The 9565-nt window shown below is 41.6% G+C and overlaps 1 long non-coding RNA gene across 1 annotated transcript; it reads right to left on the bottom strand.

The window, feature by feature from the left end:
• Nucleotides 1-5929: 5929 nt before the first annotated feature.
• On the bottom strand, nucleotides 5930-8996 carry LOC123066830 (uncharacterized). The gene is made up of 3 exons (XR_006431455.1): nucleotides 8859-8996; nucleotides 8249-8339; nucleotides 5930-8061 (listed from the first exon to the last, which is right to left on the bottom strand). It is a non-coding gene; the product is annotated as an uncharacterized lncRNA (long non-coding RNA).
• Between the last annotated feature and the right edge of the window lie 569 nt (nucleotides 8997-9565).

Genomic DNA, 9565 nt, shown 5'->3' with positions numbered 1-9565 from the left:
CATCGTCATGATCTCCATCGTCACTGGCTCGACACCTTGATCTCCAACATGGCGTCGGGGTCGTCTCGCCAACTATTGCTTCTACAACTATTGTTAACGCATAGCGATAAAGTAATGCAATTACATGGCACTTAATGGTTGACACACAGATCATACAATAATTAAAAAAACGACCCTAAGGCTCCTGCCGGTTGTCGATATTACAAAATATGATCATCTCATACAAAAACGTATATCACATAACGTCTTGACAATATCACATCACAATCATTCCTACGCAAAAACAAGTTAGACATCATATCCTTTATTATTGCAAGTTTTACGTGGCTCCTACGGGCAACTAGCAAGACCCGTTCTTACCTACGAATGCCACAACGGTAATTTATCAAGTTTGTTGTTTTAATCTTTTTCAAGGATGAGCCACAGTCAAATTCGATTCAATTAAAGTAGGAGAAACAAACACCCTCTAGCCACCTTTATGTAAAACAAGTTGCATGTCTGTCGGTGGAACCTGTCTCGTGACGTAGACATGTAAGGTTGGTCCGGGCCGCTTCACCCAACAATAACACTGAATCAAAATAAGACGTTGGTGGTAAGCAGTATGAAAATCACCGCCCAAAACTCCTTTGTGGTGTACTCATGCATATCATCTACGCATAGACCTGGCTCATGATGCCACTGTTGGGGAACGTTGCATGGAAAACAAAAAAATCTACACACACGCAAGATCTATCCATAGAGATGCACAACAACGAGAGGGGAGAGTGTGTCTACATACCCTCGTAGACCGTTTAGCAGAAAAGTTAACCTTCACGATTCTTTCGATCAAGTACCAAATGGACAACACCTCCGCGTTCAGCACACGTTCAGCTCGGTGACATCCTCGCCTTCTTGATCCAGCGAGATGGGCGAAGTAGTAGATGAGTTTCGGCCGCACGGCGATGGCGTGGTGACGGTGGTGGTGATGCTATCTCCGGAGGGCTTCACCGAGCACTACGAAAATATGATCGAGGATGAACTAGGGGGAGAGGGGTGCCGCACATGGTTTGGGGATCATTGTGTGTTGTGCTCCTCTCCCTCCTCACATATATATAGGTGTGTGGAAAAGGGGAAGCAGCCAGGGGGGCCCAAGGGGGGAGGCGGCCCTGGGCTCCAGCCCTGCCGCACCCCCCTTTCCTTCTTGGCGCGTGGGAGGTGGCGCCCGCCTTTCCTTTCTCTTATGTGGAGGGAAAGGCAGGAGGGGCCAGCTGTCCACCTTTCCTTCGCTTAGGGCCGATGGCTAGGGAGAGGGCCCGCCAGCCCCTTGTGGGTTGGTGTGTTCCCCCCTTGGCCCATTAAGCCCATATAGCCTCCCGGGACCTCCCGGAACCCCTTCTGGTGTTCCGATGAATATTCGGTACATTCTGAAACTCTTTGGTGACCAAATAGCATCGTCCTATATATCAATCTTACCTCCGGAGCATTACGGAGCTCCTCACACTAGTAGAAAATGGAGCTTTAATACCGGTTCATAAGGGCCTTTAGTGCCGGTTCTGCAACCGGCACTAAAGAGTGGAGACTAAAGGCCTCCCCCCTTTAGTACCGGTTCGGCACGAACCGCCACTAAAGGCCCACCATGTGGCGTGAGCTCGCGCCGTGGTATGGGGGACCTTTAGTACCGGTTGGTGTTACCAACCGGTACTAAAGGTATTTTTTTTGAAATTATTTTTTGAAAATTTTGGAAAAAAAATTGTTTTTTTTATTTCAATTTTTTGAATTATTTGATGATTTAGTCTCTAATCGCCCATCTTAACTGCTCGAGTGTGGATCACTCATTCCAAATCATCTAACTTCCCGGTCGGTCACCCATCCCTCTCACTACTCCAACCTGAGCACGCTTAACTTCTGGGTTCTATTCTCCCTCGTTTCCAAGTCTGCACTTGTTGTTTTCCTAACAATAGAAAGATGTGAATCCTATTAACCCTCAGGAGTTTAGCTTGAGCATGAAGTCACACGTTTCACTGTTTGAGTTTGAAACTATTATTCTAAAAAAACAATAATTATGTAGTAACACTAATATTTCTTGAATAAGTAGTTTGACCATAGTTTGACCATAGTTTGACCAGATTTGACCAAAATTCAAAAAAACTGAGATACTTATTTAGTAACACTAATATTATTGCATAATTATTTAGTAACACTCTATATTTCTTGAATCAGTTGTTTGACCGGTTTGACAAGATTTAACCAAAATTCAAAAAAAACATAAATTAGAGCATATCTTTTTTTCCTTTTACAATTTTGTCATTTCAAAAATTGTCCTAAACCCTAAACCTGGGACTTAAAACGTCGGAAACTCTATGCTAAAAGTAAAAACTAAGGGTTTAAACCATAAAACCTAACCCTAAACTCTGAAATCTAAACCCTAGCACTAACGGCACAAAACCTCTAAAAAATGTCTAAAACGTCCAAAAACTCTATTTTTCATTTGGAATTTTGAGATTTTAAAAAAATGTCGAAACGGAAAACTTGTTGTTTCAGCTTTTCAATCTTTTTGTTCTGCAAATTTTGATATATTATATGTATTTTTCTGAATTAGGATGATTTAGTTATGATTTTTTCAAGATTGAAAATTGCCCTATAGTCCCGGTTTGTGTCTCCAACCGGGACTATAGGTTAGACCCCTTTAGTGCCGGTTCGTGGCACGAACCGGTACTAAAGGTTGGACCGTACCGGTTTGTGCCACAAACCGGGACTAAAGGGGCTCGTGGGGCCCCGGCCTGAAGACAGTCTGCCACCACCCCTTTAGTACCGGTTTGTGCCACGAACCGGTACTAAAGGTTCAACACGAACCGGCACTAATGCATAGCCGTTCGAACTGGTACTAATGATACCATTAGTACCGGGCCAAAATCGAACCGGGACTAATGTGTCTCACATAAGGTCCTTTTTCTACTAGTGTCATCATGTCCGTGATATCATCCGGGAATCCGAACAACATTCGGTCGCCAATTCACATAACTCATATAACACTATATCGTCAATGAACGTTAAGCGTGCTGACCCTACGTGTTCGAGAATGATGTAGACATGACCGTGACGACTCTCTGGTCAATAACCAATAGCGGGACCTGGATGCCCATATTGGGTCCTACATATTCTACGAAGATCTTTATCGGTCGAACATTTATGACAACATACGTAGTTCCCTTTATCTGTTGGTATGTTACTTGCCGGAGATTCGATCGTCGGTATCTTCATACCTAGTTCAATCTCATTACCGGTAAGTCTCTTTACTCATTTCGTAATACACCATCTCGTAACTAACTCCTTAGTCACTTTGCTTGCAAGCTTCTTGTGATGATGTATTACCGAGAGGGCCTAGAGATACCTCTCCGTTATACAGTGTGACAAATCTCAATCTCGATTCACGCCAACTCAACAGACATCTTCGGAGATACCTGTAGAGCATCTTTATAATCACTCAGTTCCGTTGTGACCTTTGACAGCACACAAGGTATTCCTCCGGTATCTCGGGGTTGCAGGATCTCATGGTCGAAGGAATGTGTATTTGATATTTAAGAAAACAGTAGCAATAAACTAAACGATCATTATCCTAAGCAAACGGATGGGTCTTGTCCATCATCTCGTTATCAAGTGACAACTCACGTCTATGGTTAGAAGCCTTAACCATCTTTGATCAACAAGCTAGTCTAGTAGAGGCTCTATAGGGACACAGTATTTGTTTATGTATTTACACATGTATTTAAGTTTCCGGTCAATACAATTCTAGCATGAATAATAAACATTTATCATTAATAAAGAAATATATTAATAACAACTTTATTATTGCTTCTAGGGCATATTACCATCAGTTACAGGTGCACATGACCGACCCATATCCAATCAAGGTGTCCAAAGAGCGCAATATATGTCAGACCTTATTTTCCTTCAAAGGAGAAGTCCGGAACTCACCAACGACATGGCCGGAGCTAGAGCACGAAAGGTAGATCACCATTGCCAACACCCGCCTGTCGCTAGATTAGGAGTGCACAACCAGTTTTGCCCGGCTCCGGTGAGGGAGGGGCGATGACGGCGCCTCACCTTCGGCTCGCTTCAGTGTTTGTAGTTATCGTCAGGTGATCTCCGGATCTGGATTTAATTTTTTTTATTTCTAATGTTTGGTGTACTACCATGATCGAAGATGGATAGATTGAAAGTTCTTTTAAAAAAAGTTGTTGACGAAAAGAGTGCAGTCGCCAATGTATAGTCGGTCAGATTGTATGCAGCCGTAGATAATCGAACAATATACAAAGGGTTGTCTAGGTCTCGGTCGACCATTTGGCTGAGGTCATTCTCCAGCGTGTCGGCCCTGTATGCTCCACTCTCGATGATGCTGGTTCCTGATGTGTCCATGTTGGGCTTGTTTGTGGGCTCAGCTTCCCTTTTCTACGTTGCTGTATGGGCTCCACTGCTTTCTAGCCGAGCTCCACTAAAGAATGTGTTATCCTAAAAAAAACTAAAAATTGTGCTATCAAGTCGCTAGTTTTTACTAGCACAAATGCCCGTGCGTTGCAACAGGTACAAAAGAAAAATGCTTAGAAACCTGAAAAACAATTGACCACTTAAACAACTTTGTAAGTAGCAAAATAATATTTAACATAATCATAAGTACCAAGGACCATATTCTTGAAACAAAGAGCGAAAATCTGGTGATGCTTAAAGAAAGAAAGAAATTCCCTTAATTTTGTGAGGTTAGAAGCAAAATGATGTACCTCGTGTTCTTGCTTCAGCTGACATCAGAACAGGAAGTAGAAAATAAAAGGCTTAGTAATCAAAAGAGATGTAAAATGTCCATCAAAAAGATAAAGTAGTGAGACCAAGCGTAATTGGGTACCAGTCACGCCTTAAGCTAAAGGTTTGATAATGTGAATATTTTTATCTCTACACAACGATGATACTCACATATACCTGTCACAAGGAATTAACACCTAAAGATAAAAAAACTGTCTTCTGGCTCTGTCTCGGTGATATGCAAAGATAGACTTTTCTAGGGGCTTGATGCTGGTGTAAAGATTGGCGTTTCTGTTTGACGTGCTTCCTGGTCAAGGTCGCAGTGGGAGAAGGTCGGCACACACACACTTTCTTGTTTTTGCGGAGAATATACATGCGCTTTTTACATGAAAATAAGCTCAGTGAACATCTATTGATTCAGCTCATAAAATATATGCTTCCACTGGTTAAAAAGTTTGAAAATGGATTACATCACACGCTAGACGTAGAGAATGATACAGAACACACATATCAACAGCGCCGATAGGAAAGTAGGTCTAGGCATGTGCGCAAAGCTGCTCGAGCTGCTCCTTGAGTGCAGATCCACTCTCTAGTGAAGTCGTAGATGTTTCTACATAGGCTGTTAGTGAATTGATAAAGCCTGTTCGGAATTCCTCTGCAAATTCTACGGCTCCAATCTTTCAGTATCGAGTTAAGTAGTTAATAGTATAGCAGTGATAAACCATAAAATTCACGGCAAGCTGGAACCTAAGTCGCTTCTAAAACCACATACCAAGTAGGATATCCGGTCCCTTCTGGCCATTTCATAGGTTTTTTAATTTGTGAGCGCTCTACAAAACATAGAAACAGGAATTTCAGTCAAACATGCATTATAGACAAAATGCAGTTGCTCCTTTTGGGTAGGGGCTGCATGAAATTGCTCAAATCACAGCCATGCACGTATGGGCAGGCATGTGTAGGGCTTTGCTTTGGATTTTGCTCTCTGGTCCTCTAAGTATAAATCGACAAGGTAGTACTGAGACTGAGAGTTACAAAATAATTTACTTCAAAAAGATTTATATGTTCAACCATTGGCCCAGTTGCCATGAATTTTCTAGACAGTAATAATGTTCCGCCAAAGCTCCAATCCATCACTTTCTCCTCTCTTTTTCCCAAATGGAAATGCAAGCATCCATGCTCAACTTAACAATTCAAGAAAATTAAAATAAAAAATGTGCGTACCATTTGACATCGCTTCTGACTAATTGGAAGACCTTGTCAAAGGACCAGAAAACTTACATTTGAAGTACCATCAACAAGGCGATGATGGTTCATGAAGACTAATTCTGGTGTTCTTCAGCATATACTTCTCTGAATTCAAACTTTATGGCGTCATAATACTCTTTGCTTTTTTCCTTACGGTGACAAGGGTTAGATCTCTTAAGAGGGTGAGGCCAATCGGTAAACACAGGGAATGACACTCCCCCACTGCACAAATGCTACTGCATCATTTAGCAATCAGTATACACAGGAAGCCCAGTATGACTTTTGCATCCTTCCAGAAAACTAAATACAGTACAGTACTATTTAGACCGCACAAATCCGACAGAAAAAATCTGCAAGGATAAAACAACAACTTTTAGCATAGGAACACTCTCCTTAGGAAACAGTGGATACATGGTACGGACTGCAACAATTCTCAAGCAGTAAGAATAGACGAGAAAAAGAATGAAGAGAGCTTTTCAGAAGAAGAAAAAAGGACTGAGATTTGTTTTCATGAACTCTGCATTCCAAATATCTTCTAGGACACATGCCTGTGTGTTGCAACGGGATGACAAAATTCATCCTTTAAATGAAAATAGTATAAGTATAAAATACTGAAATTGTTCAACCATGCCCATTTATTTATTTTCTTCATTTCATAGCATTTTATTTATGCCAACCGGGGGCCTTTGCTTATTTTTTGTTTCGCAGACCACGGTCGCTATTTTTCCTTTAGCATACAACAATCGTGCTCAATTGAGATTATTCGTTTCATAGCCCACAATCCCCTTTATTTATGTCAACCGGAATTTTTCATTTCAGAGCCCACAATTTCCATTATTTATACTAACCAGGGTTTTTTGATTCGCAGTGCGCAATCCCTTTTATTTAGGCCCGCTGAGATTTTTCGTTTGGCAGCCAACAATCCCCAACTCCTTTTATTTATTACGCCAACCGGGGTGATACTTTTTCCAAAACACAGCTCACCCTCTGTTAGTTTATTCTCAGGCTGCTTGTTAATTCTCATACTTATAGGCATATGTAAATTGATAGATTTATTAAAAAAACTTGATAGAATTAGCTGTAAGAAGCTAGGTGGGACTATTTAATCTGTTAACAAACTTGTTTTATAAGCATGAGCAGATTCTGCCCAACTTGGGCCAAAAACATCAGGGTCGCATCGAGGCCCAATAACAGCACGAATCAAACTTTATTGTTCTTTGGTTGGGTTTTAGATCTAGGAAGCGTCATGTGTAGTGGTATGATTGCAAGGACATAACAATTGTAATGGATTGTGAAATTAATAATGGGCAGAACAATCTGATTATTTATCAACCATGTTTCTACTTTCTTTATAGCAGCAAGAGGTGTGCTGAATATAAAGAAAGAAATGCCTCCATCATATATAGATATGTCTTAGTTTTGATGCAAATAATTTGCGTGCTAGTCTGCTAGTATATATATCTACATGAGGGAGCTGGCACAAACTACAGCTGCAGAAATTCTACAAATAGATGGCTTGGCAAAAACTTGATAAGCTATTGCTGCCAAATTAATTCTAACTAATACCTTTCATCACTTTTCTACACCATACTACAGGCCACATCCATGTGATACAGAAAGGCTTATCCAACATGACAAATAGGTCGCACTCACACCAATTTGAACTAAAATCAACAGTGCAAAAGAACACCAAATGAGTAATTCTTTGTTAGAGAAGCACATGTAGTCCTCTTAGTTCAGATAAAACTAAATTCAGGATAATAGCAGTTAGGTAGTTTTTCGAACCCAAGAAGGTCAGTGAGCTGTGCGACAATTCACGGCTTCATCATGTCCGTATGCACCTTTGACATGTGTTCACCTAAACACAATAAAAGAAACAAATGTTTAACTTGGACCTACATCAGATACCCTCTCTACACTCTTCGCCTCCCATTGAACATGAACCAAAAAAACCTGGTGGCTGAGCTTGTGGGCGAACTTCCATATCTTGAGCATCTCAGCATGCTTGTTTGAGAATTGGGTATCCCGATCAGCCAACATCCTCTGCAAAACCACGGCAAATCAGACGACCTCTCCAAGATCTGAAGAACAGGAAAAATTAATAGATACTCTGAAATCAAATGGCACATGCGGTTAGCGATCTAGAAATCAAAAATCAAATTATATATGGAGCCTTTGGCCAAAAATGAGATGATACTTTGAATATGAGCATAGAATATGGCAATCCCACCTGAGAGGGTTCTGGTGTTCATATCCATTCACTCTCACTGGAGCTATTCATGCTTTGTCCTTCCTCATCTCTGTTGTGCCTCAATCCAAATCTGCAAGCATCCGAATCCATGGCAGAGAAGGGGATCTTAGAGGTTGGCAAAAAAAATCCCCGAACAAATTGCTACACATTCTTTCTGTTCCCCCTTTAGAGCATGCTTGGATCCAAGGGACTATTTTTAGTCTGACTAAAACTAGTCTCTTTTAGAGGCTAAAGTTCCAATCACCCCTGACTAAAGAGAGGCTAGAACTAGTCTTGAGACTAAAAAAATTTAGTCACGGGAACCCTACTAAAATGTGGATTAGTCCTCTCTCTTCTCATTTAACTCCTCTCCTTTAACACATGTGAGTTCTGGATTGGAGAGTTTGGAGGATAATAAATGCTCATTAACTCGATTTTAGTCTATTTAGTATTTGTATCCAAGCATGGGTGAGGCTAGCAAGTTTTAGTCCCACTACTTTTAGTCATGGGACTAAAACGTATCCAAGCACCCTCTTATCCAACCTGAGAATCCTTTAATTCGAGATCTTAAATTTGTCCTTGTGGCCAATAAAAAAAACAGAGTATGCACCTCGTCCTCGTCTGACGGGAGGATGTACTTGGGGATGGAGGTGTCGGGGAGGCAGTACTTGAGGTCCAAATCGGAGTTGTCCTCCTCGAGGTCGAGGAGACTGGGGGTGAGGTGTTGGGGCAGGCGAGGAGGCGAAGAAGGGGCGGGCGAGGAGGGGAAGAACAGGGCAACGGCCGCGCTGCTGGAGGGTAGTTGGAGAGGTAGACCGGCCGCGCGTGGCGTCTTGATTCATGGCGGCGGTGCCATGCGGCCGTGCCGTCTCCAGGAAGAGGACCCGTGCTGTTGTGCGTACTCAGAGAGGACAGGCCGTCGTGCCATAGTTTTTTCAGTTTTGCTAGAACTCATCTAGATGAGATATAATTTGGTCACATTCATTTTTTATAACCATTGAATGTAATGCTATAAGATGCGTGTGTGGTGACGTGGGTTGTATCTTTTCTTGTTTTCGAGGTAAATGAGATCAAATTATATCTCATCTAGATGAGTTCTACGTACTCCCTATTTTTTCCCCGAAGGCCAAGCCGAGTCCCAAGCTAATACATGAAACGTTTTCCCCTCTGTTTATCACTTAAAACTGTAGCACGTGTTAATTATCAAAAACCACAGGGATTTTTCTGAAAAAACATCGTGACGGTGAACCCAACAAACTCAACCCATGCTTTATTATTAAGGAAAAGATTACCCGAGAAAAATTGAACCGATACTTG

This window comes from Triticum aestivum, chromosome 3B (assembly GCF_018294505.1).
Source record: "Triticum aestivum cultivar Chinese Spring chromosome 3B, IWGSC CS RefSeq v2.1, whole genome shotgun sequence".
NCBI lineage: Eukaryota > Viridiplantae > Streptophyta > Magnoliopsida > Poales > Poaceae > Triticum > Triticum aestivum.
The sequence above is the reverse complement of the archived record's forward strand: the minus strand, read 5'-3'. Positions and strand labels throughout refer to the sequence as shown.